Below are 27,817 nucleotides of genomic sequence, written 5' to 3'. Positions count from 1 at the left end.
GAGGAAGGAAGCAAGGAACAACTACAATTGCTGAAATCCTAAATACATCCAACTGCACTCCTGCCCTCTCAACTATTTTTCTTTCAAAGACTACGGTGTCAGTGGCAAAAATCTCTCTGAAGGTTCCAAAGATGAAAAATCCTTGTTTTTTGGTGCTCTATTGCTATGTTCAAAACCCTTCTTAGCAGGTACTCTGGCTAAGCAGATCTGAAAAAAAGTAGCCCAGCTGGTTTTTGTTTGTTATTCCTACTTAGTGAGCTGGGAACCTGTGTAGGGATTAAAGATCTAGTCTTGCCTCACAGCTAACAACCTCCTCCAACAACCTGCAGGTCTTAGCAGAAATACTAGATGATCAAATCTCAGTATTTTACATTAATAGTAACTCGAAACAGACTGGACAGCTACTCATCTTTAATGTTCCATTTAGGGACTGATGTTGTGGCAAAGCCAGTAAAGCCACAGACTGTGGTGCCTGCATCCTACATGGGGGAGGTGCCAGTTCCACTACTGACTGGCTGCTCCACATCCAATCCAGCTTTCTGCTAGTGTGACTGGGAGAACAGCAGAGGAGGGGCCAGGTGCTAGGCCCCTGCATCTATGTGGGGGACACTGGAAGCTCCTGGCTCCAGCCTTTGTGGCCATTTGCAGGGCTGGGAGGCGGAGGTGAGAGGGTGAACAAATAGATGGAAGATCAACTGCTATCTCTCGCTCTAGCTTGCTCTCCAATTATGCATTTCAAACAGATAACATAAATCTTTATAGACAAATGAAATAAAGGCCATCATAACCTCAGTCTCCCTTGCCAGACTATCTTTTACCAAGTACTAACACCCAACAACAGGGACTCTAATGATAAATTTTTCAGAACACATAACGGAAGAGTATAAAATCCACAATTACACATGGTTTTTTTTAACATACTATTAAATATATCCTTCATGGAAAGAGCTCTGTAAATCATAACACATACCTGAAACTAACAACTGAATAAACAACTTTCAGCAACATTTTCTCAAAATCTGCAATACAAGTTACTTAACTCCTTTTAAAATTTTTAGTTCAGACAGGCTGTCTCACCCTGAAGGATCTGTCCAGTTTGATCATCAGAGTCCAAAGTAGCTCATTCTAGTTAACTCTGGAACATCTCCAGATTCTCACTAAACTCCCTAAGCAAGTTAAACCCACTGTCTGAGTGAACTCACTGTCAGGTAAAAGTTTAGTAGGAAATTAGAACATTTTTCTTTTCCAGTTCCAGAACAAAGTAATTTTCGGATCCAAAGGAACCGCTGCAGCATCCCCCGCAACACAACAGGATAAAGCAGAAGAGAAAAGCACTGGTGAACACAGTGCAGCTACTAAAGGGTTTATTTCTAAAGCTGTGAATACAGTAGGGAAATGGGAAGCTTAAAGTAACATGGTCAGAGTGTGGGGTTTTTTTGCTGTTATACTTTTTAAAACAAATCTTTAAATAACTTTTTGTTCATTCACCTTTTAATACTGAGACTGAGGAACAGGAAAAGGAAAAAAATTCATGTTAGTAAATGCTTTACTGACCTGTTACCTGAACAAAAATAACTCACACTGTACAACCTCTAAAAGCTTGTGAATGTTAAGCCAAATACATTAAAAGCATCACACATAAAAAGTTTGCTTTTAATCCTCAGAAGACAGTAATAAGGTGGTCATACTAATGGCCTAGCCTGTATAGCTCTTATACAGACCCTGGAAAGGTTCCTAAGCAACACCTTCAGACCACCCCCCCCCGGGAAGGGGGGCGTGGAGAACACTAAATAAATACAAGAATATCCAAAGGATAGCAAATATATCTGGTTCTATGTGTTATTATTTCACACCCAAACTCACATTCTGAAGGATCTATAGCTGACAAGATGATAACAACAATGTTTCTTTTATCCATTCCAAGGAAAAACCTACACATTCATCCCAGTTATTTGGATTCTCTTCTAAAATATTTAAAACTACAGTCAACAAAAGCTTCACACACACATTTAAGCACCTCTGATTAAACAGTTAATTCATTCAGCTGGATTCTGGTTTATAGATGCATCATATTTGTGAGTTACACATAGGGGAAATTTTTCATTTTACATAATTATTCAAGAAATGATTACTCCTACTATGCAAGTTCATGAAGGTATCAAGGAAAATACAGATTTTTCATTCAATTCCCCCTATACCTGCTTCTCAGAAACCTAATTCTCCATTTGGAATGAAAATTTGTCATGAAGCATAGTAAGCTTTCTTACTCAATCAAAATGCCATCCTACCACACACAACTCATAGCAGTGTGACTTGAGCAATGACCAACAAGGATATTTACTCCAGGCGCAACAATGCTGAATCAACCCAACCAAAGCCTGTCTGTACTCAACTTAGAAGGCTGGGAATGTTCTCCATAGCAGTTCATCCAAGAGGGGGAAGCACTCCTACTTTAGAGTCGTAAGAGAATTGGTGGTATGGTGGATAAACACAACCTGGTAAGCTTCCACACAGATGCCGACTCAAGCCCTAGCTGTTCCACTTTCAACTGAGTTCACTGACAACATATCTGGGAAAGCCAACAAGATGGCTCAAGTCCTTAGGCTTTTGCCAACCACATGGAAGACCTGCCGGAAACTCCTGGTGCCTGGCTTCAGACGGGCCCAGCTCCAGGTATTGAAGCCATTTGGGGAGTGTGTGAGAAGATGGAAGATCTCTTTTTCTCTATAAATCCTGCTTTTCAAATATATAAATGTTTTTAAAAAGAGGAAAAAAAAAGAGATGAATAGATAAAGAAAGAGAAAGAGGGAGAAAAAAACAAACACACACACAGGATTGAGTATATAGTCAAAAAAGTAGATGCCCAGGCCGGGCATGGTGGCCTGGCTCTTAAAGTCCTCATCTTGCACGCACAGGGATCCCATATGGGCACCGGTTCTAAGCCGGCAGCTCCACTTCCCATCCCACTCCCTGCTTGTGGCCTGGGAAAGCAGTCAAGCATGGCCCAAAGCCTTGTGATCCTACACCGACATGGGAAATCCAGAAGAAGCTCTTGGCTCCTGGCTTTGGATAAGCGCAGTACCGGCCATTGTAGTCACCTAGGGAGTGAACCATTGGACGGAATTCCGATCTTCCTCTCTGTATATCTAACTTCACAATATAAATATTTTTTTAAAAGCAGATGCCCATTTTTAAAGATTTCTTTAGTTTTATTGCAGTCAGATATACAGAGCTAGGAAGAGATACAGAGAGGAAATCTTCCATCCAATGATTCACTCCCCAAGTGACTGCAACCAGGTCTCCCAAGTGGCTGCAAGGTCCTCAGGCTTTGAGCCATCCTCAACTGCTTTCCCAGGCCACAATCAGAGAGCTGGAAGGGAAGCAGGGCTGCCCAGATTAGAATTGGCTCCCATATGGGATCCCGACACGTTCAACGTGAGGATTTTAGTGACTAGGCCACCATGCCGGGCCCAGACACCCATTTTTACCTCTCATTCTATCCACAGGATTACCAAAAGCTCGTCTTTGTTACACTAAGAAACCAGACCCACACAAATCCTACTCAGAATTAAATGAAATCCCACATCTAACAGTCTGAGGTTACACAACCAGGAATTCAAGGAAATAATCACTTTCCACAGTAATAGGAGGGTCTATTAAGTATCTACAGATAACAAATGACAATTTTGCAGGAAAGAATTTTCCTCACAACAGCAGAAGAAAAATAGCAATGAAGCAATGCCCCCAATGGAAATGAAATTATTTATCCATACTCAGAATACAAACAATCCTGAATTCATTTATTCTTATTAGTGAAACGAATTTTAAGAATGTATTTTAAATACTCACACACACACGTGAACAACTCTTCAATCTTCTTTTCACATAAAGTACTAGCAAAAATACACACACATTAATATCCAGATGTCACTCAAGCAACCAGGACATTACTGGCACTAGCAAACAGAGGGTTAGCATACTATGTCACCATGCCAGCCCCAGAATCAAGTTCATAAAACAGAAATCAAATGTATTCTATCTATAAATCATGCATTTTAATTACAAAGACTCGAGCTGAATATAGAAGTAAAAACAGATACAAAAAGAAAGCAAAGGTTCAAGTAGCCATATATATAATCTAGGCAAATATTTATACAATAGTACCAGAGCAAAGATCAATTCAAAAGAACAGCAAAATAAGGAAAAATTTCTGAAACTTCAGCAGGAAGACAAATCCACAAGATTTTTATATGCTTATCATCATCAACTGATAAAACTAGCTTAAAAAGTTAGAAAAATCAGTGCCAACAGTACCAATAACACTGGACTGATAGAGAATACCATATTCAAACTGCAGCTCACACTCCTTTCACTGTGCTGAACCATAAAACAAGTCTCACCAACGTCAGAATACTACTACAGGGGCAGACATTTGCCACAGTGATCAAGATACAGCTTGAGACATTCACACTAAGAGTCCTTGAGCACAAGTTTCAATTCAATTCAATCTAACTTCCAATTCCAGTTTCCTGCTAACATGGAAACTGGTGGAAAGCAAGTGATGCTCCGAGTAGCTGGGTCCCTACCACCTAGAACGGAGCACAAATTAAGTCCCAGGCTCCTGGCTTCACCCTGGCCCAGCATAAGCTGTTGTGGCCATGTGGGGAATCAACTCATAGGATGGAAGACGTTTCTGTCTACACACAAATCCTTAAATTTTTTTTAAGTCTAGTATCCTAGGATACATTTTTTTCAAACACAATGAAATTAAATCAGAAATCACTGGAACTGTCATTTTGACACAGCAGCTGAAATCTCCACTTGGGTCACCCGCATGCCTGGGAGAATCCTCTGCTTCACATTCAGCTCCCTGTTAATGCACAACCAGGCAGGCTGCAAACGACGGCTCCAGTACCTTGGTCCCTGTCACCCACTGGAACACTCAACTAGAGCTCATCTTGGCTCAAGAATTCCACCTTGACCAGTCCTGGCTAGTGTAGCCATTTAGTGACCAAACCAGCAACTGGAAGGTCAATCTCTTTCTTTGCATCATTATTTGCTTTTCAAATAAATAAAAATGAATCCATAAACTTTAAAATTAGAAACAATTAACACTTAGACATACATAAATTCCCACTAATGAAATCACTATGGACCAAAAAATCCACAAACAAAATTAGAAGACTTAAAACTAAACCAAGACAAAACATATCAAAACATGGGAGAGAGCAGAAAGTAATCAAGAGTAAAAGGAGGGGGTCTGGCAGCATGGCCTAGCGGCTAAAGTCCTCGCCTTGAACGCGCCAAGATCCCACATGGGCCCTGGTTCTAATCCCGGCAGCAACACTTCCCATCCAGCTCCCTGCTTGTAGCCTGGGAAAGCAGTCGAAAACAGCCCAAAGCCTTGGGACCCTGCACCCGCGTGGGAGACCCAGAAGAGGCCCCTGGCTTTGGTTCAGCACAGCTTAGGCCGTTGCATTCACTTGGGAAGTGAATCATCAGACAGAAGATCTTCCTCCCTGTCTCTCCTCTCTGTATATCCGCCTTTCCAATAAAAATTTTTTAAAAAGGTAAAAGGAAACAACAGTGCAAAAGAAAACAAGAAAAATAAAGGAAAAAGTTTTAAACCTTAACAAAACTGATAAATACCTTTTACCAATACTGCAAATGAAAGAAGTAATGTAATTACAGATTTTTCATGTATCAAATAAATGAATAAACAAGGTTATACTAGTAAATACGACAAATGAGATAGAATGGACAATGACTGAGAAAAATAACTGACATAAACAAAAAATCATAATAGTTCTTATTCTATTAATTGAAATTCATACCAGCTACATTCTCAAAAATTAAATCTTGAACCACAAAATTCAAAAAAACAAAATAAAAATATAACAACAAAAAAATTAAACCTTGGACTCAAATGGTTTTACCAGCAGGTTCTCTCAAATATTTAAGGAACACCTAATCCCAATGCAACACAATTCAAGAAATCATGGCAACAAACATTTACTGACTCATTTTGCAACTGGCATAACATCTCATGACAAAATCTGACAACAAAAATATGAACATACATGCAAAATTCATTAACAAAATACTAATTAATGGAATCCAACAATATTTTCTTTTTAATTTTTTTCTGCTTGCCTTTTTTCTAAGATTCATTTATTTATATTGGAAAGGCAGATACACAGAGAGAAGCAGAAACAAAGAGAAAAATCTTCCATCTACTGGTTCACTCCCCAAATGGCCAAAATGGCCAGAGCTGAGCCAATCTGAAGCCAGGAGCTTCTTCTGGGTCTCCCACATGGGTACAGGGTCCCAAGGCTTTGGACCAGCCTCTACTGCTCTTCCAGGCCACAGGCAGGGAGCTGGATGGGAAGTGGAGCAACTGGGATACAAGCCTACACTCATATGGGATTCCAGTGAGTGCAAGGCAAAGATTTAGCCACTAGGCTACCGTGCCAGGACCCCCAACAATATTTTTAAAATATGTTTCATTGTGACCAAGTGAGGCTTATCAAACTGAGGTTTACCTCAATAAAGTAAGGTTGTTAAACAAACATATCACCTCTTTGGTCAACATCACTCCCAAAATGCTTTATCAATCCCCATGCTTAAATACAAGGCACAAACCTAAACACAGCTCCTTTCATTAATCATTAGTCCATCAAGGCAGCCAAATCAATAGCTACCAACCTCCAATATACAATCCATACTCCTACTAAAATATCCATGCCCCCTTAGCCCCTTCCTTTCCATCTCCTCACAAACTCCAAATCTCCACTTTGACCTACAATTCCACTCCATTTGTCAGAACTCTCACTTATAGTATATTACCATTATTTCTTTGAGAACCAGACAAAACACATGAAAAAGGGAACACTCATCTGCTGCTTTGCTCCCTTCATGTCCCAAGGTCTGAGCTTTCCTAAAATGGAGAGCTGCTAGAAAGAAAAACTTACAGTAAACTAAAAAGAAACTTTTCCAATTTAATATAGAGCTCTAGAAAAAAAATCTTTATCTAAGATTTTAACTTCCAAATAACACTAACCTCAACAGAAATGTTCAAACATCTGGGGCCAGTGCTGTGGAGCAGTAGGTTAGGCTGCCACCTGTCCCACATGCCAGTTACAGCCACTCCACTTCCAGCCCAGTTCCCCACTAACACACCTGGAGAAGACGACAGCCCAAGTACATGGAGCCTCGTAACCCTGTTGGAGACCTCAATAGAGTCCCAGGTCCCTGGCGTAAGCCTGGATGGTTCCACAATACAAACATTTAAGGAATAAACCAGCAGATGGAAAATAATTCTCTCATTGCCTTTTAATAAAAAGGAAGAGAGGGAGGGGAGGAGGAAAAAGAGACTGATTCAATATTTACACGTATTTATCTCTTACAACTCAATTAAGGTTTAGAAAATAAATAAATAAATTCCCAAGCTTTGAAAGGAGTGAATTATGCTGTCCCAAATAGAAATGGCAACTTTAGGTCAGAAATGTAAAATCATAATGTCCCAATAAGATAGTACTAGAATCCCATCTGACCTAAAGACAAAGCCTACTTGAGTCATCTTGTCAAAGACTGTGTACTGGTCCCTGGTGTGGCAACTGTCGATGACTTCCAGTGAGGCCACTGCTTTGAGTGACTGTAACAAATGACTAGTGACACACTTAGTTAGATTTCATTAGTGAAGTAAAATAAAACAAATACCACTAATGTGAAGTGAAAAATGTTAAGGAAATACATTACAACCTCTTATCAAACTTCACAGTCTGTGATCTTTCCCTGCCCTAGTCCAAAAGACAGTGAGCAGGTAATCAAGATCATAATCTGAATTTTTATCTCCAATTTACTATTTTGTCAATGCCTTAACTGAGCATTAATCAACGGAACCTTAGGTCCACCCTTTTATACAGACCAGACTGACAGCAGTGCTTCTGAGCTTCTGCTTCATACCAGCTTTTCATGCACAAATACATGAATACCGCCTTACCACCTTTTCATTTGTGATTCACCCACAGCAAAGGTTGAATTAGCTTCCTTACTGCACAACTTGTGTGCTATTTCAAAGCACAAAGGGAATTTCAAGCTTCTTCAAAAAAGCAACTAAGAGAACTACAAAGAGATAGGAAGAATTTTTTGTTTAAACTAGTTTTTGCCACCTAGCTACCTATAGGCCAATCATTTCTATGCATCTACAGCAACAACAGTAAGCAACTGCACAAACGGAGTTGTATTCTGTGTGACCATCTCAGGTTCTCAGGAAGAAATCTGTAAGTTCCACGATAACACAGTGCCCTTTACAGACAACGTCCAAGAGGCTTGGTGCATTTCTTACCTGACCCTACCACTGTTGAAAGTCAGTGACCACAAAGGCATCTCCTGCTGACATTTACAGTGACGGAAGTAAAAGTAAGGACCTCTTTTCTATAAAAGACACTGGAAATTTAAAGGCCGCTAGATAATATACTACCAAGTACAGTGCAACAGTATCTCAGATATTTCTATATCAAAATGTATGCTATTCAACTACTTTTGGGAGTATGCTATTATATAAACCATTAGGTTACCTAATTTTTTGCATTTTTTTTTTATATTTGAAAGCGAGAGAAAAAAAAGAATGTTTATTAGTTTACTCACCCCAATGCCTGCAATGGCCAGGACGGGATGGGGATGAAGCCAGGAGAGAAACTCAATTCAAGTCTCTCAATGAGTGGCAGAAACTCAGCTAGCTACTGGAGCTAACACTTGTACTTCCCAGGATCTGCAGGTGCAGGGTGCTGGTGTAAGTGGTCAGAGGCCACGGCCAGGTTCTAAGTCCAGGTAACCCAGGTCATCTGATAAGGGCAATATGCATCTTGTCTGCCAAATGCCCATCCCGATCTAATTTTTAATCAGTCAATCAAATAGCTTTATCATGATTACTTTCTACATAATCTGATACTATAACGTCAATCTTTAATTCTAAGAAGAATTCAGAAATAGCTGGGCATTCCAATAATATTTTGAAACTCATTTGACTTAATTATTTTCTTTTTGTTGTTGGTTGGTTGGTTGTTTTTGCAAACAGAAAAGTTTATTTGCGAAGGGACCAGGTGATTAAGGAAAAGAGAGGGAAGGGGAAGCACCTCCAGAGAGAAAACTGGGAGGTAGGGTACCTCTCGAAAGAGGAGGGTGAGAGAGGCACCCTAATTATTTTCTTATTAAGGAAAAAAAAGGCTGTGTTAGCAAGATAATTTAGAACTACATCATATATTGATAACATGGACTAATTACTACAATAACTTACCTAACTTCACCAAACCACTTTAAATCTAATTCCAGGGGTAGACATATTGTCTCGATAGACCAGCATTCCATATAGGCACCAGTTTGTGTTCCACTTCCCATTCAACTCTCTGCCTATGGCCATGGAAAGAAGTGGAGGATGGTTCAAAGCCTTGGAACCCTGCACCGGTGTAGGAGACCTGTTCAGCTCTGCTGTAGCCATTGCAGCTATTTAAGGAGTAAACCAATGGATGAAGATCTTTCCTCCTCTCTGTAAATCAGTCTTTCCAATAAAATAAATCTCCTTTTAAAAATCTAATTACAGGGCTTGGTGTGGTAGTCTAAGTTGTTAAAAAGTCCTCACCTTGCACATCCCAGGATCCCATATGACAATCAGTTGTATCCTGGCTGCTGCATTTTTTTTTTAAGATTTATTTATTTTGGGGGCCCGACACCGTGGCCTAGCAGCTAAAGTCCTCACCTTGAACACACTGGGATTCAATATGAGCGCCAGTTCTAATCCTAGCTGCTCCACTTCCCATCCAGCTCCCTGCTTGTGCTCTGGGAAAGCAGTCGAGGATGGCCCAAAGCCTTGGAACCTTGTATCCATGTGCGAGACCTCGAGAAAGTTCCTGGCTCCTGGCTTCAGGTCGGCTCAGCACCGGCCATTGAGGTCACTTGGGGAGTGAATCTTCGGACGGAAGATCTTTCTCTCCGTCTCTCCTCCTCTATATATATCTGACTTTGTAATGAAAATAAAATAAAATCTTTTTAAAAAAGAAAAAAAAAACAACACAACTCTGAGACCAGACTATGATTCAACAAGAAGAATGCCAGCAATCAATGATCTCATTTCCACAATGACACTATGACAGGAGGGGGTAGAGAGCAGCAAAACATCTTTTCAATCCCTACTAGTAATAGTTCGGTGAAAGTTTAGCAAGCATCAAAAAGCTGAAATGTTAGAATAAAGTTCCAGTTACTTCATGTTTACTAAGAAATATATCTAACCAAGTCTGAGAGCATGTAACCAAACTAGGAAATGCCTATACTCCATGGGCTTCTCCAGCTCTCTGCAGCCAGAGCCAAAGGAGCTAGATTTAATCAAGATGAAATCCTAAATATATCATAACTAGCAAACACAATTGCTATTAGGAGTTGTAACCCCTTCCTCTAAACTTTCTTCATCAGTCTACTGTAATAGGCACACCAAGCTCAGGATTAATGTAAGCATGGACTTCTCACTGTATCCTAAACATGCTATGTCTGTACCTTTCATCATGCTGTGCCCTCTGTATGGAATGCCTATCCTCCCTCCCTCTTCTACTTAAATCACATCCATTCTTCAGGTTGTTTTTCAATTTGATATTTGTTATCCACGACATCTTGCCGAAATCCAACTGTTTACTGCCAGAAACAACTATGACACCAGAAGGTGCTCTGAAACACACTTAGCATTCCACTGGCACACAGTTTAGTTCCCAAAGAAAACACACTGATCCTGAAGAAGTTTCATCTCTGCCTCCCATGTCCATTTCATTACCAACCAGTGCTTTACAGAAACTAAGTCCACATTCTATAAATAAATGCCATAGATGAATGAATGATCAAATAAAGGCCATAAAATTACAAGTGGTTCTGTTTGGGAAAAACGAATGAAAACTAGGTAAAGTAGCCCTTCTGAATAAAGAAACAAATTCATGACACTGAGCGTCTTTGGGTCATAAACCCCACTGTAAACAGGGAAAGACATTACAATCAATGCCTTACAATCAATGCCAAATAAAATTTTAGCCATTTCTACACACAACACAAAATTTGGCATATTCTTAAGCCTGAAATTAAGATTCCATTTTTCTCTAATTCACTGCGTTTCTGAAGAGTCAGCCAGTAGGGGGAGTGCAAAGTCACTAACACTAGAAGCGTAAAGCACTGCACAATTTCTGCAATTCTGGATGTCTTTTAAATAAAATCTATGAATGTTGGTAATAAAAAAAAATCACTAGAGTCCATGTATTTTTAAGTTACATTATTTCACAAAAATACTGTTCCTTCTAAAGTATGTAAGTATTCTCCAAGACCTCCACCTTTTCAAAGTTCTTTGTGATATAAGCACATTCCAAAAAATATATAAATATACAAAGACAGAAAACAGCATTAACCAAAATCCAAATGACAGTGGAAAAAAAGGCTGCTACTTTCTAAAATGTTATCCATACAGACTCAAGTATAAAACTAGATCATAAATCCCCACACCTGTTCATTAATTTTCTCCCATTACTGACACGAAAGCCTCACCTACTGGTCTCAATTGCTGCTAACCTGTCTCTCATCCAAAAAGCATACTGTATTTTCCATCCATGGCTCAAAATAGATCAGAAAATAGTTGGGGGATAGGGAGAGACATGAGACACAGTGGTTGGATCACTGCTTGGGACATTCAAACATCCTACCAGAGTGACTGGAATTCCAACTTCACCACTTTCAATCCAGCTTCCTGCTAATTCACATGACAAGATATAGATAATGGCTCAAGTTCTTGGGTCTCCACTGGAAACTTGGATTGAATTCCAGATCTAGGATCAGCTCTGGCTGTTGCAGGCATTTGAGGAACAAGCCAGTAGGTATAAAATCTCAATCAGACTCCCTGTCTGTCTGTCTTTGCCTTTCAAGAATGAAAGCAAAAGATTTTTTTTGTTTGTTTAAAAATAAAACAGGCAGGGAATTGTGTTTCTGATAGGATTTAAGGAGCAACAGCTTCTCCTGGCAACTACAATCATACCTACAAACAGAATGGAGCGGTAAGAACTGAAGGATCAGCAAGAGAAAGCACTGCTTGTCAAGACCAAATCACCAAGCAGAGAACACTGGCATAAATCCACTCTAGAACAGCGTGCCAGGATTGTCTTCAATAAAAATAACTGATGCGATGGTTATGACTTAAGTGCAAATTCCTCTATTCAGCTTAAAAAAATACTTCCTTATGCATTAACATTTTTGATCCTTATGCAGCCCTTCTATGAAGAAACACCTACTTTCTTTTTAGGGGACTGAGGTTTGGCAGACCATCTTATTCAAGGTAACAAAGCTAGCAAGTTGTGAGAGTCAGATACTAAACAGCTTCCTGCCTTTGAAGTTAAGAGTTCTTCACATCACAACACACTGCTGTCTTCTTGAAGGCACAGCTAGAATACATGCATACTAGCAATGTGGCTGATCTGCTCCAACAACACACCATTTTTTAAATAACAGATACATTAAGTCAATGTATCGTGCCCAATGCTGGTCCTAGTAGCAAATTTATTCTTTGTAGCTTCCCTAGTCTAAAGAAATAATAGCACAGTTACTAGAAAATTTTCTTAAAAATAAAGATATTTGTAGGAGCAAAGTACTATAAACACAAACAGCCAGTTACACATTTATAGCTCCTGGAGGAATAAACACACTGGTCAAAGCCAACAAAAAGGGTTATTTTAAAATAATCCTTAATCTTTCACAGTTTTTCCTCACCTGGTTTTAACAAAACAGGGTTCACTTACACTCAAGAAATATTAAATATTCAATGATATTGTTATTAGTGTTCAAATTTAAAATACCTAAAATCTTGTTCTAGCCTCCTTTCTATGAGCACAAATCTTTTCATCGCCATATATTGGCACATACTGGTAAAAAGTTGCAAAGGTCCTCGGTACCCACCATGCCAACCATTCATAACACGCTTCCAAGAAGCACAGTATCACACGCTTCCAAGAAGCACAGTGTCCTACACAGGTTCTTCAAGCATAAACCTAGCTGTGTCTACCAGACAAAATAACCTTGATATTCCAGCTGTGACAGAATTAACTAAGAGGTTGGTACCCAAAGGCAAAGGCAGCATGGGCTGAAAAGATAGATAGGAATAAACTGGCCCAGTAGAGGTAAACCTACAAGAAACAACACACAAACACAGCCTAAGAAGTCCCTCTCATAAGTACAACAGCACATACAGCATGTCATTAGAATTCAAGCAACATTCCAGCTAATTCTACTTTCTTTCTACAAGGACTGTTTTATTTCACATCATGCTCTGGGACATAACAGGACCATAGGCTACTGCATCCTCTTCTCAGCAAAGTCCACACCTGAAGACACATCTCTACCTCAAGACTCCAGGAAGTCTTTATAGAACAACCAGTCTACTGCAGACACACCAGCATGTTCATTTGCCATGCTCACAGGACCTGCACACTTGGCATCCTAGCGTTCACACAAACCAACATTGAAGTTACAGTACTTAAATGCATAATAGTCTTGATCTACCTGATAAATCACTTCCTTCAAGGCTATAACTGATAAAAAATATTAAATTATTGCTTTACTCTGATTCCTCCACATATTTAATCTGTTCTGTAAATTTTACTTATCCCAATGAAATTCAAAGATTCAATCCAATTTATAAACCTATAGAAATTTCCTCGCCGCTAAGTGCTATTCCAATCTTGTTGGAGCCCCAATATTCTCTTCATTCCAAGCAGACCTTTAGGGGCCGGTGCAGTGGCATACAGGTTAATCCTCCACCTGTTAGCTCAACAGGCTAATTTTGCATCTGTTAGCACCCCACATGGGCACCAATCGTGCCCTGGCTGCACCACTTCCAATCCAGTTATCCACTTATCACCTGGGAACACAGAAGAAGATGTCAAGTCCTCGGCCCCTGTACCTACATGGGAGCCCTGGAAAAAGCTCCTGATTCCAGGTTTTGGATGCCACCTCAGCCCCCAGGTGGGGGCACTGCAGAATGCAGAGGACAGAAGATCTTCCTCTCTGTCTCTCCTCCTCTCTGTATATTTGACTTTGCAATAAAAATAAGTAATTCTTTAAAAAAAAAAAAGGTCTTTTTGTAACTTTAAAAAAGATTTATTTATTGTTAGTGCAAAGTCATACATACAATGAGGAAGAGAAACAGAAAGGAAGATCTTCTGATGGTTCACTTCTCAAGCAGCCACAATAGCTGGAGCTGAGCCAATCCGAAGCCAGAAGCCAAGAGCTTCTTCTGGGTCTCCCACGTAGGTGCAGGGTCCCAAGCTATTGGCCCTTCCTCAGCTGCTTTCCCAGGCCACAAACAGAGAGCTTAATGGGAACTGGGGCTTCCACAATTAGAACCAGAATGGATATGGGATCCCAGCACATTTCAAAGCAAGGAATTCAGCTGCTAAGCTATTGCACTGGGCCCAAGGACTCTTTTCCAACTTCTTCCCTACCTCCCTCTTCTTGATATTCTGAATGTTAAATGCTGAAATGTACTCTCAAAATGATGAAAGAATAAAGCAGAGCAAGCAAAAACTTAGGGGAGAGCTGCAAAGAAGCAAAAGAGCTGCCTCTTCAATCAAACTTCTCAATTCCAATTTTCTATGATTTATAAAAAGATTGTTCTTTCTCAACAATCAATATTTAGATGGCATCCAATGAATCACTCTTCCTACCCCGTGGAGAGAGAGGTGAAGAGGCACTATTCTTCTGAATTATTCTGAACCATAAGCCATTTTCTACCCTCTTGTCCCCATTAAACAACTGTATCACATGTCATATGTGTCACTCTGGTGCTCTCTACAGAGAGCAGGACTCACCCTTGCCTCCCCAGGGCCTGGAGCCATGTCTCACACAAAGTAAACATAGAGTATCTGCTGATTACCTGAATGCCACTCTCAATTCCATTCTTAATCTACATTTTTGAAACTATTTTAACTTAGCCACTGGATCACCCCTCACCTTGCATGCACCAGGATCCAATTTGGGTGCCAGTTCATGTCCCAGCTGCTTCAATAACCATCCATCTCCCTGCTTGCAGCCTGGGAAAGCAGTGGAGGATGGGCCAAAGCCTTGGGAGCCTGAGGCCATTTGGGAAGTGAACCAGTAGATCCAAGATCTGTCTGTCTCTTCTCCTCTCTGTAGATCTGACTTTCCAATAAAAATAAACAAATTCTTAATTTAAAAAAAAAAAACCTGTTATCCCATTCTTCCTTCCTCAGAAAAGCTTGTGCTCTTCCAAAAAGCCTCCCTTGACTGGCTACAAGCAGCTTTCACTGACAAGAGAACTATCTTGCTCTTAGTGATATGTCTGTCATTGAAGTTTTATTCTTATCTAAGTTATGCTTCAAAAGCCATAAGCAAACCTGCAGCAGCAAGCCTACTGGGGTTTCTTGCTCATGGTTCACGTTAATACGAATCACTCATTTAAATGTGCTTGTCCTGGCAGGTGCAAGGACAGGTCAAAGGGAGCACAAGAGAAGGAATGTGGTAGAGAAAGCAATCACAAAGCCAAAACTGGGAGAAAATAGGAGATGAAACAGAACCCTGAGCCTCTTCAAGCCTACCTCAGAACCATCGCATTCCCTACTGGAAAACAAAATAAATGTCGGTACGTTTCTCCCCTTTCCTAAAGAACACGTGAGGGGTGGAAGCAAAACGAAAAACAGCACAGCACAAAGAAGCTGGAAAGGGTGAGCTCTGGTGCTAGTATGTGGTGCACCTGTAACTCCCCTACCTTCTCCCATTCTCCTCCATCTTCATTCCAACTCCATGACCATCTGCTGCCGGATGATACGAGTGTATAACCTAGGCTAATTTATCTTAACTGGCAAGGCCGTTTATTTTGATTACCCAAATAGCAAACACTATTGGGATATGTCATAAGACAAACATTAGTGGTGATTTTTTATTTAAATCTCGCTTCTACATGAAAACATGAGGTTGATGAACTTCACTTCAAAACCAGATCAAAGTTTTAAAAGTTCTGTTAACAGCAAGCTTGAAGAAGCCGACAGATCTCTACATCCCTGACTGTAATTGTCTACAGCTAATACAAACTACGAGCATGAAGACATACGAAACACACCCCTCCCTAGTGTTTTAAGCACATATTTAGTGGCAAAACTTTTCTAAGCCAGCCAGCTGTCTCCAGCCTAACAGTTCTACGACTGGTTTGAATTATGACAATTCAAGCAGTTCTATTTCTGTGTTTCCTAATTAAAAGCTTACCAGAGAAAAGTATTTTTAACCAAAGACATAAAGAGGTTAGCAGAAAGTAATTTATGGTGAGGCTCACAGACAAAGGGAATACACCACATAGGTAGAATCACCAATTCCTCAGTTAATGCTGCAGCTCCAGGACTAGTGATTCTTCATTTATTCAAAAATGAAAATAATAAAATTCACTGGTGTTGACAGCAGGTGATTTTTAACTTCACTGCTGCCCGACAGGCACCTACAGGCTTTACGTGGCCTCAATCTGTCCAGTTTGAAACTGCCAATTAGTAGCTTTTCAAAAGGAAACTCCTATGTAAGCCATTAAAAGAAAAAACTGCTGTTCAAAAGGCCAGCTACAATGAATGAGTCAAGCCCAGTGTGCAAGAACAAAATAAAACTTGAGTGCCTAATCCAGTCTGCAACTGTTCAAATCAAGGACAAACAGTAAAAAAAGGATCGAATTATCAAAACAGTTCCAATGCATACACCCCTCTTAAATATCCCTCTTAGTCTAGTGTCCTCACAGGCCATCTTACCCTTTCTCAAATGAAGTTCCACAGGAGAGAATTAAGGACTTTTGCCTGGAGGCAGAAACTGGCAAATCTTTTCTGTAAATATTTTAGGCTGCTCGAAACTACAGTCTCTGTCACAATGACTCAGTTCTGCCTCTACAGCATAAAAGCAACCATCAGTAGTAACTAAATGAATGACTGTGACTGTGTTCCAATAAAACCATTGATGGACACTAAAAATTTTAGTTTCATACAATTTTCATGAAAACCACTTTTTCCCAAGCTTTTAAAAACAATCCACTTTTAGGGAGAAAAAAATTGTCTACCAATTTTGACTCTTAGCATGTTTGCTGATCCATTTCCAAAGCACTCTTTGTATGTAACAGATTAACTTCTTTCCTATGTACCTAAAAACAAACATGGTATGTAGTACTAATTACACTCTATATAATGAAGACCTGAAAACAACCACCTGAAGCCAGCTGAGACACGGCAAGTTAAATATCCACTAGTGACACTGAAGTGTCCATCTGAGTCATAGCTACTCTGCTTCTGATCCAGTTCTCTACCAATACACCTGAGGAAGCAGCAGAAGATGGCCTAAGAGCTTGTACCCCCTGCCAGCCAGATGGATGGGATGTGGGACAGACTGGACTAGTCTGCTACACATACTGGCAAACCAGGATAGGGGGCGGGCCTGGTGGGGGTTATTGTGGGTCGCTCTGACTAGGCTGCAGCTCCCATTGGTTTATGTGAGGGCCAAGTGTGTACTGGGCAGAATCAGGCTGGACTGCAACACTCATTGGTTACAGTGGAAGACAGGGCTGAACACAGAACCAACTCGGCAATTCCAACCACCAGCTGATTGGGGCAATGGACTGCACCGGGCCCTGTACTTGCATGTACACACAAGAATCTGGTCTGGGATCACCTCAGACAAAGTGTCTCTGGGAATCTCCCCAACAGAACTGCCAGACTCAGAACCCTAACTATGAAAAGACAGAGGACAGAACAAGTAAGTCAACTATCCCAGCCATATGTTGGCAGTGAAAAACTGTAAGCTGGGATGGGGGCAGAACAGACTAGGGACTCTGTACCCACGTGGAAGACCCAGAAGAGAATCTGGGCTCCTGGCTTCGGACTAGCTCAGCTCCAGCCGCTGTGGCTGCTTGGAGAGTGAATCATTGGACAGAAGATCTTCCTCTCTGTGTCTCCTCCTCTGTGTATATCTGACTTTCCAATAAAAATAAAATCTTTAAAAAGAAAAACTTTAGCCAAACAATCGGTATGCTGCGTAAAAATCTCAGTTGCCACTACCAGGCTGATGGACTTCAGGACTTCACAATGTACTTTTCCAACTCTTTATAATACTTGCTAGTTTCTAAGCTTTTGGATTTAGAAAAATATTGTGCACCAAATTATATCACATGAATCCAATGCATTTAAGCAATGCCATCCTGTAAGGCACTGAGGGGGCAAGCAGATAAATGGGATAGTCTCAACCTCCAAACGGCATACAATGAACTCAGGTACATACACATAAGCTAATGCTGTGACAGGAAGCAAAACCTACCTTGAGAACCCTGGGGGACCAACAAACGTCATAGACGTACTTAGTCACCGCCTCAGTGTACAATGGGAGACACAGTGTAATACAGCAAAGCACAGCAGAGGCACAGGGTCAAGAGAACAGCATGCACAGCAGCATCAAAGGCAGTGCAAGTTCCACAATGAATCACAAAAGCAGATGTTCATTACGAAACTAGCCAAGGGGAAAAAATAACTTTACTATTGTCAATAGATCTTGAAAAGATAAATACCTGAAAGAATAAACTCAGAAATCATTTTATGTTCAGGGATTGGAAAAATTATGATTCCTGCCACTTTTTTCACATATCTCAACATCATTTCCCAAGCATTTTACAAACATTATCAAGGAGAATAACGTTCAGAGGAAGCTGAATTCAGGAAAGGAACAAGTCAGACCTTGCAGGTCTCTAAGGAAGTAGACAAGGGCATATATATAGATCTGATGATGATGTAAGCTTTAAAACGTGCCTCACATCTATTAATATATGATAAGATTAATCTCCTTCTTGAAGATTTATTATTTTTCTTAATTACAAAGCCAGATATACAGAGAGGAGGAGAAACACAGAGAGGAAGATCCTCCATCCGATGATTCACTCCCCAAGTGACCACAACAGCCACTGCTGTGCCGATCTGAAGCCAGGAGCCAAGAACTTCCTCCGGGTCTTCCATGTGGGTGCAGGGTCCCAAGGCTTTGGGCCATCCTCAACTGCTTTCCCAGGCCACAAGCAGGGAGCTGGATGGGAAATGGAGCTGCCAGGATTAGAACCGGCGCCCATATGGGATCCTGGCACATTCAAGGCGAGGACTTTAGCTGCTAGGCCACCACACCAGGTCCAAACCTTTTCTTAAAATGCTGCAAGCTTTAATAGTTCTCAGTAAGAAAACTAAAAAGGGCTTACAGCCAGACTTCCTTGAACAACATAAAATACTCCCCATGTTGTTCCTCTCCTTTCAAGGCCCTTGTCATAGTCCCAATCTGAAGAAAATGGCCAAAATGAAACAGTGTCAGCAAATCAAGTCAGACACAATAGGAAAAGAAAGGTAAAGAGCAGGCACTATCATGCAACAAGTTAAGTCCCCACAAGGGACATCAGTACTCCCTGAGTCGGCTTTACTTCTTACACCTCTGTTTTGTTTCACTTTGTTTTAAAATTTTACTTGACAAGTAGAGCTACAGAGAAGCAGAGACAGAGACCTCTTGCATCCACTGGTTCACTCCCCAAACGGCCACAAACTAGACCTGGACCAGTCTGAAGGGAGGAGCTTGGAGTTTATTATAGGTCTCTCCCATGTGTGCAGGGACCCATGGACCTGGGCCACCTTTTTGTTTTGTTTTATTTTGTTTTTAAAGATTTATTTATTTTTAATTGCAAAGTCAGATATACAGAGAAGAGGAGAGATAGAGAGGAAGATTTTCCATCCAATCATTCACTACCCAAGTGGCAACGGTCGTTGCTGCACCAAATCAAGGCCAGGAGTCCACCTCCCAAGGCTACCTCCTCTAGGTCTCCCACGTGGGTGCAGGATCCCAAGGTTTTGGGCTGTCCTCAACTGCTTTCCCAGGGACTTGGGCGATCTTCAGCTAGTCTCCCAGGAGCATTAGCAGGAAGCCTGATAAGAAGTGGAGCAAAGCAGGGACACAAACTGGCATACATATGCGATACCAACACCACAGGCAGAGACTTAATCTTTATGCCATAGTGGCAGCCCTCTCCCCCACTTCCGATCCAGCTTCCTGTTAATGTGCCTGAAAAAGCAGATGATGGCTCAGTAAATGGGTCCCTGCCACCAACATAAGAAATCTCTATAGCGTCCTCCTATCTTGGGCTTGGCTCAGCCTTGGCTACTGACAGCACTCAGGAAGTCAGTCAGCATGCGGAAGATCTATCACTCTGCCCTTCAAATAAATATTTAAATCTTTTTTTAAAAAGTTGAAAATTTTCTCACTGCAACAGGTAATGTCCCAAAACTGATCTATAACTTTTCTTCTTGCTTCTTTAAACCAACTCCTTGTTCCTAAGAAAGCTCATTAGGCCACCATGGGTCTCAGCAGCTGGGGTGGCGGGAGGAGTGACAGCAATCAGGCTAGCCCAGCTTTGTAAAGGCTCTCGATGCACCAAGGCCCACAGGCACCCGCCACATGCACTTCCTACCACCAAGACACCCAAGAGGAAGGTCAGCTCTGCCAAAGGGGTGGCCAAGGAAGAGCCCAAGGAGGAGAGTGGCCAGACTGTCAGCTAAACCGGCTCCTGCAAAGGTGGACACAAGGCCCAAGACGACAGCCGGCAAGGAGAAGTCATTGGACAAGGAGGTGCAAGCCAAAGGCAAGAGAGGAGCAAAGGGCAAAAAAGCCAAGGAGGTCAACCAGGAAACTAAGGAAGATGTGCCTGCAGAAAACGGAGATACTGATAATGAGGAGAGTTCCACCTCTGATCAAGCTGAGGAGAAGGAAGTCAAGCACGATTAACATCACACCATGTCTTATCAGTGCTCCCTGTCTCCCTTCTGGTACAATCCAAAGGAATATTTTTATCACCTATTTTGTAAATGCAAGTTTTTTAGTAGCTCTAGAAACATTTTGAAAAAGGAGAGAGGCCCACTTCATCCCATTTAAGTGTAAATGAATTTTTTAAGAGGTGAAATCATTTAATGGTTTTTTATTTTTTGGTACAACCAGAAAATAGTGGGATACTGGATTAGAGGAGGCTCTGCCTTTCTGGTTGTAAGCTTCACATTCCATATGTGGGTGGTTTTTATATCCTAAAACACACTGCATACCAATGTCAATTCAGACTCACAACTGTGCATTTCATCTGTCTTGGAAATTTTCAGTTACTTTTTCCGTGTTGGTCAGTAGAGCTGTTTCCTACAATAAACCATTCCTTGTTGTTCTGTCAGAACCATGCACACCCTGTAACACCTTTGACTGTGGGAGTCCAGGTTTCCTAATAATTTTGTTAACGTGCTGTGAAAGACTGTAGACTGGCATATGTCGTGTATGTGATGTCCAACTGTGAGTGGGTGGGATTCACATAACAGCAACACTGCACACACCGGTACTTGGTAGCCTCCTCCAAAAGGGCTGCCTCCAAATTCGAAGCTGGAAAGTCACTGGAATAACTTCAAAAATGACAATCCACAGCTTGTTACTCTTGGTACACGTGTGTTAAGCACTGTATACAAATTGAAATGTCCGTGCACTGATTCTCAATACCAATAAAATCTCAATTGTGAACCAAAAGCAAAAAAAAGAAAGAAGAAAGAGCTCATTAAGAAAAAAGCCAAATTCAAAAGAATTACTTCTACTTCTGGCTATTAATCTCAAGTAAAAAACCACGCTGAAAAGGAAAACCACCAGACTTCAAAATCATCACAAGGCTTGCCATTAATTGTTGAAAACTCACTGTAGCTATAAGCACTTCCAAGACCCAATCCCAAATCAGGTGATTTTCTACAGTAAAAATGTAGGTTCAGCATATTTCAACTATAACTGACCAATTATTAGAGTCTCCCGGTCTCAGCTTCAAATTTATCTCTTATCCATGGGCTGACCATGGAGTGCATGTGTCAAAGCTCAGCCACTTCAGTGGCTTAAACGGAGAAGTGGACAATATATCCAAGTAACATGAAGGATATGGCAGTCCACTGGAGCCTGCAAAAGACACCTGGTACCACAACAGAGGATGGAGGACAACAAAACAAACTGATCAACTTCTCCAGTCACGTGTTGGCAGTGAAAATCTGGGCAAGTGGAGACTCTAAGGTGCACTATGTCAATCAGTGGATTCTGGAGAGATTTCATCATGATTGCAATGCCGAAACTGACAGCAATTCAGAATTGTTGAACTATCAAAACCACTTGAGCAGTGCCCTCAGAGCATGCCCAACTATGGAGATCTGAGATGGGTGGGAGGTTAGGTGGGGTTTCTCCCTTTATCTCTTCCCTTCCCCAAGATACAGAGAAAAAAAAGAGAGAGAATGTAGACACAATATTCTTACCCACTTTCCTCTAGCCCTTGACCCTTTGCACCCTAATCAACTATGTAAAGATTATCAAAATAAAATAATAATTTTTTTCTCTTAACTAACATTACACTTTAGCTTCCAATTCATTCAGAAAAACAACATAAATTAAGATTTAAAAAAATAAGCTGCTGAAGTCGGCAATGTGGAACAGCATGTTAACCTGCTGAGCTAGGTGGCATCCCATGAGTGCCAATTCAAGATCCCAACTGCTCTCCTTCCAGTCCAGCTCCCTGCCACCTCACAGGGGAAAGCAGAAGATGGTCCAAGTGCTTAGGCCCCTACCACTGATGTGAGAAACCCAGATAGAGTCCAAGGCTCTTGGCTTCCTATGACTCAGCCCTGGCTACTGGGACCATCTGGAGAGTGAATCAACAGAAGGAAAAATCTACACCTATTAGATTCTTAAATAAAATAAGCAGATCTTTAAAAAAAAAAAATGCTGCTTTATTATAACAAGAATCTGGAATGGAGTGAAACATGAAACCCATTTTTCAAAAGGTCAACAGAGGAGGCTCTTTCACAATCCCAAAAGCAATTCAATGAAAGGAAAAGTTAAAAATAACACAAGAAAATACTTAAATGCTTACTCTTCAGCAGAGCAATGGCCCTTCTGCACACAAGTCATTTTTCAAATCAGAATCTGAATACAAAATACCATCTAAAGCTATTTCCTAATTTAGCAGGTCTCCCACAAAATACATTTCAAGTTAAGCCCAGTTAATACCCTCATAATATTTGTGAGAAAAAAAACCCTGAATTTAAAATTTTGCAACAGAATAAAAAGTCATATTCCATATATGGATAGAATATGGAAAGTATTAAATCTAATCCAGGTACCTGCTATTACCCATATTATGAAAGTGAATATATATTCTATATAAAAGAATCAACACTATTTCCCAAGTAGTTTACAATAAGGTATATGTTGACAGGAATCAATCCTGTCCCTGAACTACTTTGAAAAAGCTTAACTGACTATGCCTCAACTTCTCTGTAAAATAGGAAACCACCTGTTTAATTAATCATATCATTTCCACGATAGGGAATTACCACTTATAGTGACTAGCACCTAATCAATGGTAACAAGTATTACTATTTCCAGTGCTAATGCATAGTTGAGCTGGCCCTTGGTAAAAGAAAAAAATGACGGAAGCAAAGAAGAAATCAAAGGGAAATTAGTACAGAGATCAACGAAAATGAAAATAAACCTAAACTAAGAGGAGGATCCAAGTAAAGCAGTGCTTAGAGGAAATTTTTTTTATTGGTGAATGCCTTCTAAGAAAAGAAAAGATCACAAACTCAAGGTTCCACTCATAGCTTAGTGGGATAGGAGACACAAAAGCAAGCAGGAAAAAAATATTAAACAGCTGGGCAGAAATCAACCACATAAAAAGTCAGGGAAAAAAGAGAAAACAAGCTTGTTTAAAAGCAAACTACACGGAGCTACACAAAGCTGAGAGAGGATCAAACACTAAACATTCAGTAATCTTACAGTCTGCTAATCTGAAATGAAAAACAATCATGGAAGACTATCAACACCACACACAACACATCCAGTAAATCCGATGAAATAAACATACTGCTAAGACGGCAAAAACTACCCAAAATTGATGAAAATATTTTTAAAATCTGAGATGGATGTTACAGTGCAGGCTAAACGCATGCCATCTCTGCCTCAGACCCAGCTTCCTGCTAATAACCTGACAGGCAGGAGACAATGGCCCAGGCAGCTGGATCCCAGACTACCCTGTGCGAAACCTAGACGCAGTGTGTGCTTCCTGGGTTTGGCCCACTTCCAACTGCTGTAGACGTCTGGGAAGTGAAACAAGAGATGGGAAAATCCCTCTCTCCCAGTCACTATACCTTTAAATAAACAAATCTTAAAAAAAAAAAAAAGAAAGAAAACAGAACATCAAAATAGGCCCTACCATTAAAATCAAAACAAGTAATTTGAAAGCTTTCCACAAAAAGCCAAGGTACAATTCCACTGAGTAATTCTACCACCAGCATAAATATCAACTGTTTACGAACTCTTTCCCTAAAAAGCAGAAGATAATGCAGCTTATATCGTAACTCAATCTACAAGGTCAGCATTACCCTGATATAAAAAAAACTATAGACTAATATCTCCCACAAAAACCAATATAAAAATCCTCAATATGGCTACAGGTATTTGGCCCAGCAGTTAGAACTGCTCCTCCTCTCTACCTCCTGCTGATGTGGACCCCGGGAAAAAGCAATGAAGATGTATACAACTGGGGTCCTGCCGACAGGAAATCTGTACTGTGTTCCCAGCTCTCAGTGCCAGCCTGAAAGCACCTCTGGCCATTCCACACATCTGTAAATGGAATCAGCAAATGAGGGTGGGTGTGTATGTCTGAATGTCTCCCTCTCTCTTTCAAATGAAAAGAGCTTTTTTTTTTAAGTTTATTTATTTTGATTGGAAAGGTAGAATTACAGAGAGAACCAAAGACAGAAAGATCTTCCATCCACTGGTTCACTCCCCGAACGGCCACAACGGCTGGAGCTGAGCCGATCCAAAGCCAGCAGCCAGGAACCTTTCAGGTCTCCCACAAGGGGGCAGGGTCTCAAGATTTTAGGCCACTCTCTACTGCTTTCCCCAGGCATAAACAGGGAGCTGGATAGTAAGTGTAGCAACCAGGCAACAAACCAGCACCCAAATGGGATCCCGGTGCTTGGGAGGCAAGGATTAGCCAATTGAGCCATTGCACCAAACCCAATAAAGCAGTTTTCTTTAAATTCTCAAAGTGTTAGCAAACCAAACCCAAAAATAAATTAAAACGTAAATAAATAACTGCACTGTTAGTGTTCTAAAGAATCAGCTCCTGGCTTCAGCTCAGCTCACCTCCAGACGTGCGGCCATTAGGGGAATGAACCAGTGGACGGAAGATCTTTCCGTCTTGTCTCCAAAAATTTGATCTGTCTTTCCAATAAAAATAAATAAATCTTAAAACTAATAAAACTAAAAAGAGATGCCACTTCTGATGCCGACATCTAACAGTGTCAGTTCAAGTCTTGACTACTCCACTTCTGACTCAGCTTCTTGATAATGCTCATGGAACACAATGCAAGTACTTTGGCCCCTACTACCATGTGGGAGGCCAGGATGAAGCTCCTGGCTCCTAGCTGCAGCCTGGCCTAGGTCTGGTTATTGCGGCCATTTGCAAAGTGAACGAGATAAATTTCTCTCTTTCTCTCTGCCTGCATGCTTCTCTTTTTTTTTTTTTTTTTAAATGAAATATTTTGTTTTATTTTTTTTTTAAAGATTTATTTTTATTATTTTTTCATTGGAAAGGCGGATATACAGAGAGGAGAGACAGAGAGGAAGATCTTCCGTCCGATGATTCACTCCCCAAGTGAGCACAACGGGCCGATACTATGCCGATCCGAAGTCAGGAGCCTCTTCTGGGTCTCCCACGCGGGTGCAGGTTCCCAAAGCTTTGGGCCGTCCTCGACTGCTTTCCCGGGCCACAGGCAGGGAGCTGGAAGGGAAGCGGGGCTGCCGGGATTAGAACTGGCGCCCATATGGGATCCTGGGCGTGCAAGGCGAGGACCTTTAACCACTTGCGCCACCTCGCCGGGCCCCATGCTTCTCTTTTAAAGCAGAAATGAAAATGACTTTTATTTGCAAATGACATTATATAACACACAGAAAATCCTAAAGAATGTACTGCAAAACTACTGAAACTAGTAACTTCGTCAAGTTGCCAAAAACAAGTTCAATACACTAATTTGTATTTTATATACAGTAAATAAATGAATATGAGGAAAACTGTTTGTAATAGCAAAAAATAGGTATATAAGTTAGAGGTATAAATCTTGTATAATAAGAACTACAAAATGTGCTGAAAAAAATCAGTAGATACAAAACATGCTATATTCCAATCTAAATACATTAAACATTGTTAACATGCCCACACTCCTCAAATTAATCCAGATTCAATGGAATCACCAACTCCTGTCTTCTTTGCAAAAGCTATCATGCTAACATTAAAATACACTCTCTGTAATCTGTACAGCAGAGTGCAAGAGTGCTCACACTGGACCCAGGTGTAGGATGTTAGGAGGAGTGTTTACTTCCCAAGCTTGGTGACAGCAGCTCCCGCTGCACTCCAGGAGCCACTGTGCCCGGTGGCAAAAGTCAAGGGTTTTTAAGCTTAAATTCTCCATCAGACTGAAAGCTATGCAGTACAAACAAGGTTTCAGGCAAGCAGGGAGTTACCAGAGCTCAACATTTTCCTATAGTTAACTAACCTAACATAGCACAAGAAGAGGCAGGAGGGGCCAGATGCACAGAACCTCTGGAGTAACTTTTGCGCTATCAGTTGTGAATGGTACAGAAGGCGGGAGGGACAAGGTGCACCTGGACACCTTCAATTAACTTGAATGGTGCAAGAGAAGGTAGGAAGAGCAGAAACTTCATTTCCGTGCTACAACACCTGTGGGCCTCATGTGAACTAAATCAGGGAAAAGCCAGGCTGGGCTGACTGTTCTGACTGATGCAAACAAAAATTAAGAGTGGGTGAGGGTTGGTTAGGCTTTGCCACAGCATCAGCTGGCAGAAGCTGGCACTGGAGGCTAAATCTGTCAAGTCTAACCACAGAACCACCTGGAGAGTGCATAATCCAGGAGTGGGAGTGGCCTAGAAGGGAACTACTGGGCTCCTCCCTCTTGGGTTACCACTCCCACTAGAGGGCATGAAAACCAGGACAGGGACTGAAGTGGCTAGACAGAAAGGCAGCCAACAGCACGTGTGGGGGCTGGATAGTACAGTTGGTTAGGTTGAACTAGGCTTCAATGCCCATTACATGTATGAGAGCTGAATGGGATGTGGGACAGACTGGACTAGTCTGCTACACATAACAGCAAGCAAGGGAAGCAGAGCAGGGGACGGGTATGGCGGGGATTCCAATTGGTTTATGTGAGGGCCAAGTGTGTACTGGGCAGAATCAGGCTGGACTGCAACACTCATTGGCTACAGTGGAAGACAGGGATGGAAACAGAACCAAATCAGCAATTCCAACCATCAGCTGGTTGGGGCAATGAACTGCACCAGAGCCCTGTACTTGCGTATACACACAAGAATCTGGTCTTGGATCACCTCAGACAAAGTGTCTTTGGGGATCTCCCCAATTGAACTGCCAGACTCAGAACCCATGGTCTGCCATGGAGTGCAAGCGCCAGAGCCGAGCCTCCCCAGAGGCTCAGACGGAGAAGTGGAGAGCATAACCAGCTGCACATGGAGGAGATGGCAGTCTATCAGAACCTGCAGAGGATACCTGGCATCACAACAGAGGACAGAACTGATCAGTCAACTACGCCAGCCACATGTTGGCCGTGAAAAACTGAGCAAACGGAGACTCTAAGGTGGACTATGTCAGTTG

At 41.2% G+C, this 27,817-nt stretch overlaps 1 protein-coding gene and 1 pseudogene across 2 annotated transcripts in view; one reads left to right on the top strand and one right to left on the bottom strand.

Annotated features, from left to right (window-relative positions):
- Positions 1–27,817, bottom strand: part of ZFAND3 (zinc finger AN1-type containing 3) — a 242,605-nt gene that overhangs the window by 190,427 nt on the left and 24,361 nt on the right. The window lies entirely within an intron of this gene.
- Positions 19,372–20,853, top strand: LOC121158255 (annotated as a pseudogene).

The sequence above is a fragment of the Ochotona curzoniae genome, unplaced genomic scaffold, assembly GCF_017591425.1.
Source record: "Ochotona curzoniae isolate NIBS_2020 unplaced genomic scaffold, NIBS_Ocur_1.0 contig_3819, whole genome shotgun sequence".
Classification (NCBI taxonomy): Eukaryota; Metazoa; Chordata; class Mammalia; order Lagomorpha; family Ochotonidae; genus Ochotona; species Ochotona curzoniae.
Note: the sequence above shows the minus strand (reverse complement) of the source record. Positions and strands in the feature narration are given on the sequence as shown.